We start from the raw sequence: 10,806 nt of genomic DNA, 5'->3' as shown, positions 1-10,806 counted from the left end.
AGCAGAAAGCGTGGCTGGAAGCGGATGACAGGTAAGTGTGAAGGAGGGGCTGATGTCAGTACAGTGTGTGTGTGAAGGGAGGGCTGATGTCAGTACAGTGTGTGTGAAGGGGGTGCTGATGTCAGTACAGTGTGTGTGAATGGGGGGCTAATGTCAGTACAGTGTGTGTGAAGGGGGGGCTGATGTCAGTACAGTGTGTGTGAAGGGGGGGCTGATGTCAGTACAGTGTGTGTGAAGGGGGGGCTGATGTCAGTACAGTGTGTGTGAAGGGGGGCGCTTATGTCAGTACAGTGTGTGTGAAGGGGGGGCTGATGTCAGTACAGTGTGTGTGAAGGGGGGGCTGATGTCAGTACAGTGTGTGTGAAGGGGGGGCTGATGTCAGTACAGTGTGTGTGAATGGGGGGCTAATGTCAGTACAGTGTGTGTGAAGGGGGGGCTGATGTCAGTACAGTGTGTGTGAAGGGGGGGCTGATGTCAGTACAGTGTGTGTGAAGGGGGGGGCTGATGTCAGTACAGTGTGTGTGAAGGGGGGGCGCTTATGTCAGTACAGTGTGTGTGAAGGGGGGGCTGATGTCAGTACAGTGTGTGTGAAGGGGGCGCTGATGTCAGTACAGTGTGTGTGAAGGGGGGGCTGATGTCAGTACAGTGTGTGTGAAGGGGGGTGCTGATGTCAGTACAGTGTGTGTGAAGGGGGGGCTGATGTCAGTACAGTGTGTGTGAAGGGGGGGCTGATGTCAGTACAGTGTGTGTGAAGGGGGGGCTGATGTCAGTACAGTGTGTGTGAAGGGGGGGCGCTGATGTCAGTACAGTGTGTGTGAAGGGGGGGCTGATGTCAGTACAGTGTGTGTGAAGGGGGTGCTGATGTCAGTACAGTGTGTGTGAAGGTGGGGGCTGATGTCAGTACAGTGTGTGTAAAGGGGGGTGCTGATCTCAGTACAGTGTGTATGAAGGGGGGGCTGATGTCAGTACAGTGTGTGTGAAGGGGGTGCTGATGTCAGTACAGTGTGTGTGAAGGGGGGGCTGATGTCAGTACAGTGTGTGTGAAGGGGGGGCTGATGTCAGTACAGTGTGTGTGAAGGGGGGGCGCTTATGTCAGTACAGTGTGTGTGAAGGGGGGGCTGATGTCAGTACAGTGTGTGTGAAGGGGGGGCTGATGTCAGTACAGTGTGTGTGAAGGGGGGGCTGATGTCAGTACAGTGTGTGTGAAGAGGGGGCGCTTATGTCAGTACAGTGTGTGTGAAGGGGGGGCTGATGTCAGTACAGTGTGTGTGAAGGGGGGGCTGATGTCAGTACAGTGTGTGTGAAGGGGGGGCTGATGTCAGTACAGTGTGTGTGAAGGGGGGGCTGATGTCAGTACAGTGTGTGTGAAGGGGGGGCTGATGTCAGTACAGTGTGTGTGAAGGGGGCGCTGATGTCAGTACAGTGTGTGTGAAGGGGGGGGCTGATGTCAGTACAGTGTGTGTGAAGGGGGGGCTGATGTCAGTACAGTGTGTGTGAAGGGGGGGCTGATGTCAGTACAGTGTGTGTGAAGGGGGGGCTGATGTCAGTACAGTGTGTGTGAAGGGGGGCTGATGTCAGTACAGTGTGTGTGAAGGGGGGGCTGATGTCAGTACAGTGTGTGTGAAAGGGGGGGGGGCGCTGATGTCAGTGTGTGTGTGTGAGGGGGGGCTGATGTCAGTGTGTGTGAAGGGGGGGCTGATGTCAGTGTTGTGTGTGTGTGAAGGAGGGGCTGATGTCAGTGCTGTGTGTGATGACAAGGGGGCGTGTGGCAATGTAATGTGGGTGTGAGGTAGGTGGTGGCTAATAGGTGCTATTTTGTTTGTGGGGTGATGGGGTATTGTAATTTAATAGTGGGGCCTTTTAATTTAAAATGGGGTGGTTTGGGGGCTATTGAATGTGGGGGTGAGTTTGGGGACAATGAGGTCTATTTATTAAATTTAAATATGAATTATTTAATGCCAGGATAGTTGTGAGAAATGGTTATATTTATTAAATGTAAATGCTATTAATTTATTGCTGGGGCTCTTGGAGGGAGGTTTATTTATTCAATGTGAATGGTAGTATTTTAATGTTGGGGTTGGAGGGAGGCCTTATCATTATATGTGAGTTATTTTGATTTAACACCAGAGCTCCTTAGAGTTTTATAAATTTCATGTACCCATTTTCTTTTCTAGATAGGGCCCCCAGCATTTCAGGATCCAGACAAGCGGCAAACTGAGCAAGAGACACCAGAAACCACAGGTAGGGAAAGCCGCAAGAACAGGTAAGAGAGAGCAGGACAGTCTATGGACCCAAAAGTTTGATGTTTTGATCCCTGAGCCACTTAGTTATCACTTTTGCCTTATGATAAGGTATCCATCATGCTGGAAAAGGCATTGTTCACCACCAAACTGTTCTTGGATGGTTGGGAGGATGCTTTGGTACCATTCTTTATTCATGGCTGTGTTCTTAGGCAAAATTGTGAGTGAGCCCACTCCCTTGGCTGAGAAGCACCCCACACATGAATGGTCTCAGGATGCTTTACTGTTGGCATGACACAGGACTGATGGTAGTCTTCACCTTTTCTTCTCTGGACAAGCATTTTTCCAGGTGCCCCAAACAATCTGAAAGGGGATTCATCAGAGAAAATTACTTTAGCCCCGTCCTCAGCAGTCCATTCCTTGTACATTTTGCAGAATATCAGTCTATCCCTGATGTTTTTACTGGAGAGAAGTGGCTTCTTTGCTGGCCTTCTTGACATCAGGACTTCCTCCAAAAGTCTTCACCTCACTGTGTGTGCACTCACACCTGCCTGCTGCCAATACTGAGAAAGCTTTGCACTGGTGGTGCCTTGATCCCGCATTCTGGGGTATATGCAAATTGCCATCATAGAAACTGAGACAGCAGACTTTGTGAAAATAATATTTGTGTCATTCTCAAATTTTGGCCATGACTATATATTGTGATGACATTTTCTGTTACTGGTTTACTACTGCTAAATTTAGTTGCTCATATTGTCCTACTTACTATGTATTAGTGAAAGTGTACCCATCACTCGTACACAGAGAAGGCAGCCATTATGTGGGTGAACCAATAATCATACCACCCAACTGTCCCGATTTTAGTGGGACAGTCCTGATTTAGGGTTCTGTCCCGTCCAGGGACATGTTTGTCCCATGGGTGGGAATGTTGGATGAAGGGTGCTATGTAAAGGGGAGTCTAGCACTTTACAGGCCTCTGGTGGCATAGTCGACTTTGTACTAATCCCGCCTCCTTTTGTGCTTGCCCCGCCTACAGTTGATATGGCCCCGCCCACATGAGGCCACTTCCAGAAATTTTTCCAGGGCCACTTTGAGTTCCTAATCCACCCCTGACTGAACAGCTCTCCAAAGATAGCAAATGCTTTAACGTTGACTACAAACATCATAATGTTGATGCTTCTTTCCACTGCACAATAAACCTCTTATATCACGTTAAACGTATCACTCTGATAATTAAATAAATACACCGCCACAGATTGATGAATTTGGCAAAAAAGTCACAGTTTTAATTATAATTAAAAAGGGTGGTGGATAAAGCAAAATGCGAGTTTGGCTAAATATACTAATACTAAACCAAACGAGCGGATGGCCAACTGGCCCAGAATCCCCTAAACCGAGGATATCATCTCTTATACCGGTTTCATACTGCCGCCCCGGCAATATCCCGGGTTTTTCAAGCCGGGTTTTTGCCGGGGCTCGGAGCGTCCCAGCTCAGAAACACCATTCATACTGCACCTCGGACCCAGGAATTTCCCGGGTTGACCCCATTCATACTGCACAAGTCTGTGCCCTGGCAATTTGTGGGAGTCATCACCAGAGCAGTTTTCATTGGCTGAAAAATGGTGATGTTATTGAAAGGTGACTGGTTTTTTGACGCATAAAGATGATGCAAAAGTGGGTGGTGATTGTTTACCACATTACTTTTCATCATGGCCGACGACTCACTTTTGTGTAGCCCAGAGTTACGGTGTGCACTCTAGTGCATGAAGTCACCACGGCATTGCTGGAAGCCCTGTATCATCACTTCATCTCCTTACCGCAAGGTCAGCGCCTGGATGATACAATTGCAGGATTCCTGAAGCGTGGGTTTCCACAGTGTGCTGGAGCCATAGACGGGACACACATCCCCATCATTGCCCCCACAGACAACCATGCGGATTACTACAACCGCAAAGGCTGGCATTCCATCATTCTGCAGGCTGTGGTTGACCACAACTATTGGTAAGCATTTTTTATGGGGTTTTTTATGTGACTGTGCCATGTGTAATGCGTATTGTAAAACATTGCTATATGTATTTTTTGTATGTCAGTTTCACAGATGTTTTCATCTGCTGGCCTGGACGTTCCCATGACGTCAGAGTTCTAGCAAATTCAGACCTTTACCAAATTGCTGAGGAAAGACAAGATGGCTGGCTGTTCCCTAGAGAGGTAAATATAGGTGTAATGTTGTATCATGTTTTTGTAATTGAAGCTTATATACTATTGTTTGCTATCAATATTGTATGTATTTACTGCCCCTTTTTATATATAGATGTACCACTTTCAAAATGCATTTTCACCATATAGTACCAAGTGTACTGCGTTATGTGACCAATATTTTTAACATGGTGACGTGAAACTGCATGTTTTTATTTTCAGAAATCTACGTTTGTTGATGGTGTGGAGATACCGGTACACATCATTGGGGATGCTGCTTACCCTTTGAGGCACTGGCTGATGAAGGGGTTCACTCAGCAACATCACCTGTCTCAGGAACAGATCTGGTTTACACATACCCTCAGCTCGGCTCGGATGGTGGTGGAAAATGCTTTTGGGCGCTTCAAAGGACATTGCATTGGCGCTGTCTATTGAAGCGCAATGACATTGACACCAAGCTTGTGCCCCACGTGGTTGCTGCTTGCTGTATTTTACATAACATTTGCGAAATACAAAAAGAGCAATTTCTACCTGAGTGGAATGTGCAGGAATCTGAAATGCCAGTGCTGTCAGTGGACTCCAGTACTTTTGAAGGAGAGCGCACCAATACCTCTGCTGAACTTATTAGGACCACCCTCACTGCCAATTTGACCTCACTTGTTTGAATGTACCACACAAATGTAAAAGTAAAAAAAAAATGTTTATTTCACATATTGTATTTTGTTTTGTACATATTTCCTCATATATCTCTTCACAAAAATATAAAATGACACAATACAAAAGTGCTTACTTGCATGTAGAAAAAAATAATAATATATACACAAGTAGTAAACAGAAGACACAAATGTGCCCAAACAGTAAGGGCAAATTTTCTTTTCCCGCAATATGTGAAGCTAACGGCGTGATTCCAGATCACACGTAACATACATGATAACAATTAACTGTTAAACATTTGTCCATAAAACATGATTATTACAATTGCCAATATTGTGGCCTTTCTGGTTGTGGAGTGGTTTGGTTACCAGGTGGGTATTCTATGTTGGGGTTACCCATAGGTTGAGCATGTTGTGTATTCTGTACCGGGTTTGGAGGGTTATTGTTGCCTAACATGGGTTGCCCCCGCTGGTACATAGGATAATGTCCGTCATAATAGAAAGGACTTGGAGGAGGTGCCTGCACCCGTGAGAGGAGTCTGTCCATGAATCCCATCATACAGTCACGATTTTCGCGTAACACGCGTTCCTGCATGTTCATGATTTGCATGAGGAAAGAGTCCTGGAGATCCCGCTCATTGTCCATGAAACGCTGCAGTTGTGTATTCTCGTGTTCCCTCATATTACTCTCCATCTCCCGCAGTTGATCCATCATGACAGTTGTCATTGTTTTAGTTGCTTGCTCCATTTTGTTGGGCCTTTTGCGTTTTTTAGGAACGTTGTAAACTGTACGTAGAAAAAAACACAGTAAAACATACATTAGAATATATAATGTGGCAGAACAAAAAAGCAGTGTTGTAAGCTGATCTGTGCTTGAGGCCTCCTCCCTCTTGCCCAGTAGTTTTGCACTGCAACATATGCGTGTTAATGTTTTAATACTTTGGAGTGTCTTTTGGGCTTTTTGTTGATATAGTTCTGTTTTTTAAGTTATGTAGATATATTGGTATTTGGTTTGCATTTATGTTGATATACTTCTCTTTTTTTGCCAGTTATGTTCAAACATTTTTTTTATTTTAAAGTTATGTAGATATATTGGTATTTGGTTTGCATTTCTATTGATATAGTTCTCTGTTTTTGTCAGTTATGTTTATACAGTTAATTTTTTTTTTGCCAATTATGTAGATATATTGGTATGTATATATAGTTGGTTATTATGTGTGATTATTAAAGATACTTACTGTTGGAGCGTAAACTGGGACCTGGTGTAGACTTTGACACCGGCACTGGTTCTGGCTGCGTTTCTTGCGAAGTATCTGTAACGACTTGCGCAGCAGGGAATGGCTGTGAATTGTTCAGTTCATCCAAAGAAATGTTGGTGTCATCTGTTGTGGCAGAGCACTCCAGTTCTGGGGTGTCTTCTATAGAATCTTCTATTATTACCGTTGGGGCCTCGCTTGTCTGTGTGCTCTCTGGTGGTGTTGGTATAGCCGCATCCACATTGCTAGAAGATGACAGTGCAATTGGATTTTTCAGAGGAGAATGTCCAAAGACCATATTGCACTGGTCATAAAAGGGCCAGTCCATTCTTGCAGCGCCACTTTTGCGCCTGTTGTGGTCATGGACTTTAGTGTACTGCTTCCTCAGGGACTTCAATTTGTTCAGGACTTGTTGCTGTGTCCTCTTTATGCCACGTTGTGTGAGTATTTTGGTGATGTTGTAGTACACTGTGGCATCCTTCACAGTCCCAGTCACTTGCCTTTGAATTTCTTCCTTCCCTCTGACATTCAGCAGCTCACGCACCTCTTCCTCCATCCAGTGTGTCATAATTGCTGTTAGTACACACTTTTTCAGTAAAATAAAAGCAATTTTCTCCCAAAAAACTCCAATTCTGCTTCAGCTTGATCTGCACTCCTAAACTCCTTCTCCAATCTTCCACGGGCTCCCACCGATGACATCATCCTCCAGAGACAGGCAGACAGCCAATCAGCTTGTTTTCTGTGCAACCCAGGTTGAAAAACCCGGGTTGCACCATTCATAGTGCAGGCAACCCGGGTCCGACTCGGGAATTACCCCTCGATAAATCCTGGGTTGAAGACCCGGGTTTTTAGACCCGGGATTTTGGACTTGTACCATTCATACTGCACCAAGACCCGGGTCGTTTGAGCTCGCCCCGGCAAAAACCCGGGATTTTGGTGCAGTATGAATGGGGTTTTACTGAATGTCTGGATTTTAATCTGGCGTCAGAGAAACAGCGCCCCCTCTGGACTCACCGTGAATGTGTCCACCCAAAATAAGTCAAGGGGGCCTCTACACAAAGGATCAAGAAAAAAAGTACATTGAAGGGGGAAGTTATCTGCGGCCAATCAACGAAAATGCCTTGTATTAGCTGATGACTGCAATGCTTTCCCGCTAACTTTGCCTTGTCTGTAATGAGGGAGTGCGTTCAGCTATAGGGGCCTCTCTTCTCATTAGTATCTCTACGCTGTTGTGTGGTGCAGATATATACACACGTAGCACCTGTCATATGCTTGATTCAAATACGTCCAACTGAACATATGCACGTGACGGCACTATCCCTTGTGTGCATCTTTTCCTGTGTATATTTGATTGTAAATGTCATAATAATTGGACATTAATCAATAACATTGTCTATATTTATTTGCTGATGGGGCTTGTGGTCCAGTATAACATTCCATATAGGTTACAAGTGGCTTAGTGGTTAGCACTTCTGCCTTACAGCACTGAGGTAAGGAGTTTAAATCCCAACCATGGCCTTATCTGTGAAGAGTTTGTATGTTCTCCCCATGTTTGCGTGGGTTTCCTCTGAGTACTTCGGTTTCCTCCCACACTCCAAAAACATACTGGTAGGTTAATTGGCTGCTAACAAATTGACCCTAATCTGTTTCTGTCTCTGTCTATGTGTATGTTAGGGAATTCAGACTGTAAGCTCCAATGGGGCAGGGACTGATGTGAGTGAGATCTCTGTACAGCGCTGCGGAATTAGTGGCGCTATATATAAATAAATGGTGATGATGATAATGATAACTATATAAATCTGAGAATCTACCAGCATTTAGCTGATTGGTCATAATGGGTTCCAGTACATCATTGCTCTATGTATCACATTAATAAATACTAGCACAATGCTGCGACCCAGAGCAACCAAACGTATGCTTTCATTTTGTAAAGTGCAAAATCTATTTATTATGAATTACATCTCTTTTGTCATAGATAATGCACACAATATTGTTAAATACAGGTTGTAGTGTTTCCAGAGCAACATGGATGCTAGCCATCGCAAATTCTTTTCATATCAGAAGCACTTAATTCAAATGTTTTTGAAAATATAGCAACATTATTTGTTTTATACCTGCCTACATTTCAAATGAAGCTGTAAGTCACAGCTGGCTCTGAAGAGCTGGCCAGTGACCAACATTCTCTGCATAATTATTGTAAACCAAAACTTTTATCTGCAATAACTTTTGAAAAAAGTATGTAAGAATTAGAGATGGGCTGGCTCGGTTTCCCGAGATCCGAATCCATCCGAATTTAGCCTATCCGAGTACCGAGCCGAGCACGCTCGGTACTATCCCGCCCATTCGGAATCGAAATCAAGGCAAAACGTCATTGTGACGTATTCGTATTTTTGAGCTTGGTTCTCGCGAGATTTGAAAAGCATAAATAGCAGCCTCCACAGCAATCCATCGCCATTTGACAGAGGGATAGAGCAGGGTTAGGTCACAGGCTATATCAGCGCAGGGACAGTGCAATAATTGGACACATTATTGTTTCTATTCTATACAATTCTAATCTTAATACCAATTGTTACAACAGTAAGAGGAGGATAGAGGAGGGTTTTTTTTCAACTTCTGGCACTCCAAGTGCTTTTGAAGTGTCTCTTATTCCCCATTCTTTTGCAGTAATTTTTCTGGATGTCAAAAGTCATATTTGTCAGCAGTATCTAAAACATTTTTTAGCACTCCAAGTGCTTTTGGGGTGTCCCATATTCCCCAGTGTTTTACTGTAATTTTTCTGGCTGTCAAAAGTCATATTTGTCAGCAGTATCTATCTAATACAATTTTGGCACTACAAGTGCTTTGGCCTCATTAAAATGGATTCAAAGCAGTCCACATAGGAGCAGAATCAGCAACCCGGTTCTGTCACCAGTCCTGATGATAGTGTTCCCAGTACATCATCTGGGAAAGGCGATGTCAAAGTACATAGTCTTTTTAAATCAGGGAAAAAAACACACACCAAAAAAAAATGTACCGTGTTGAAGCGAAAAAGAAGTGTAACGGAGGAAAAGTCAACTGCCGATAAAAAAAAATTGCCAACATGCCATTCTACACATGCAGTGGCAAAGAAAGAATGAGGCCTTTGCCTTCCTCTATTAGTGGCAGATCCAAAAATGTTACCGAGCCTTCTTCTTGTACGGTCACTCGTGACCAAGCAAGACCAAGTAATTTGGAGTCTAAAAGTGGCGCACAACTACTGTTACGCGTCAAAGCCGAGCTGCAAGAAAACAGTGAGGCAGTAGAGGATAATGTATAATCAGAATCAGAAATGACACCAATCCCTGTGGAGAGTCCATCCACCAGTGGAATGTCTAATCGTAAGCATTCTGTTAGTGTACCCATAAAGAAGGGCCCTTTCAGCAGTTCTCCTGATGTGTGCCTGAACAGCCCGAGTGTAGCCGGTGATACACCAAGGGAGGATGACACTTTGGAATTAGAAGAGGATGAGGGGGAGATTTGGGTAGCCGACGAGGGCGCTGATGAGGATGCGGTTGATTGTGTAACTCCTGCGCCAGTGGCAGCAGGGTGGCACCAGTGGCAGCAGTTCTGGCACGTGAGGTTCTGGCACCAATTTGCACTTTCCAAACACAAGCAGAGATGACGCAGGTGGCAGACCACAACAGTTTGACATCTGGGCTGGTTTGAAGGATTTGACAAAAAATGTGTGACCTTGCCCATAACTGCAACCAATCCTACTATTAGCATGCAAAGGATGGTGGAGGGCCCAGCAGCGATTAAACTGTATTTTTCCTAATTTGCACTAATACGGTTTGGGTGTAATATACACCCAAAGTCGAGTGCTCAATTGCTAAGAGTCATTGATGAAGAGGAAGACAAGCAGGCTTGTCTGTAGAATTTGCAGGCAAATTCTAGTGCGTTATATAGGTAACACCCAAAGAGAAGAGCTCCATTGCTAATTGTAATTGCTGAAATAGAAATAATAGGGCTGACACTCTTGGTGTAAATCTGCAGTAACATTTTATTGTACCATAGCTCACTCAGAAACAGGAGAGGTGGCAGGGTTCAGTGCTAATCTTCCTCAAACAATACTAATTCATCCCACCATCATAGAAGTCTGTGTACTATGATGTAATTGCCGATAATGTCATTCGAAATGGAATTAGTAGTTCATTTTAGGGCAGAGCTGTCATGATTACTGGCCAATTCTTTTACAGCAGAGCAAATATCTAAATGTTGTGCGGAATCATCTGCATCACCACTGGGTGTCTTGGAAAAGCAATTTTTTTTACAACAAGCAGTTGCCAGAGAAACTGAAGAAGACGTCTAAACAAGATGTTGATAGGTCTTGGATCCTTGCGAAGCAAATTAAGTATTTCGTCTACAATTAAAATATAGTTGGCACATTTACTTTGTTTTATGTCACTCATTAAATTTCTGTAGCTCCTTCTCAAAATGTATTAA

The sequence above is a fragment of the Mixophyes fleayi genome, chromosome 1, assembly GCF_038048845.1.
Source record: "Mixophyes fleayi isolate aMixFle1 chromosome 1, aMixFle1.hap1, whole genome shotgun sequence".
In the NCBI taxonomy this organism is placed as follows: Eukaryota; Metazoa; Chordata; class Amphibia; order Anura; family Limnodynastidae; genus Mixophyes; species Mixophyes fleayi.
This window is presented reverse-complemented; position numbering follows the sequence as displayed.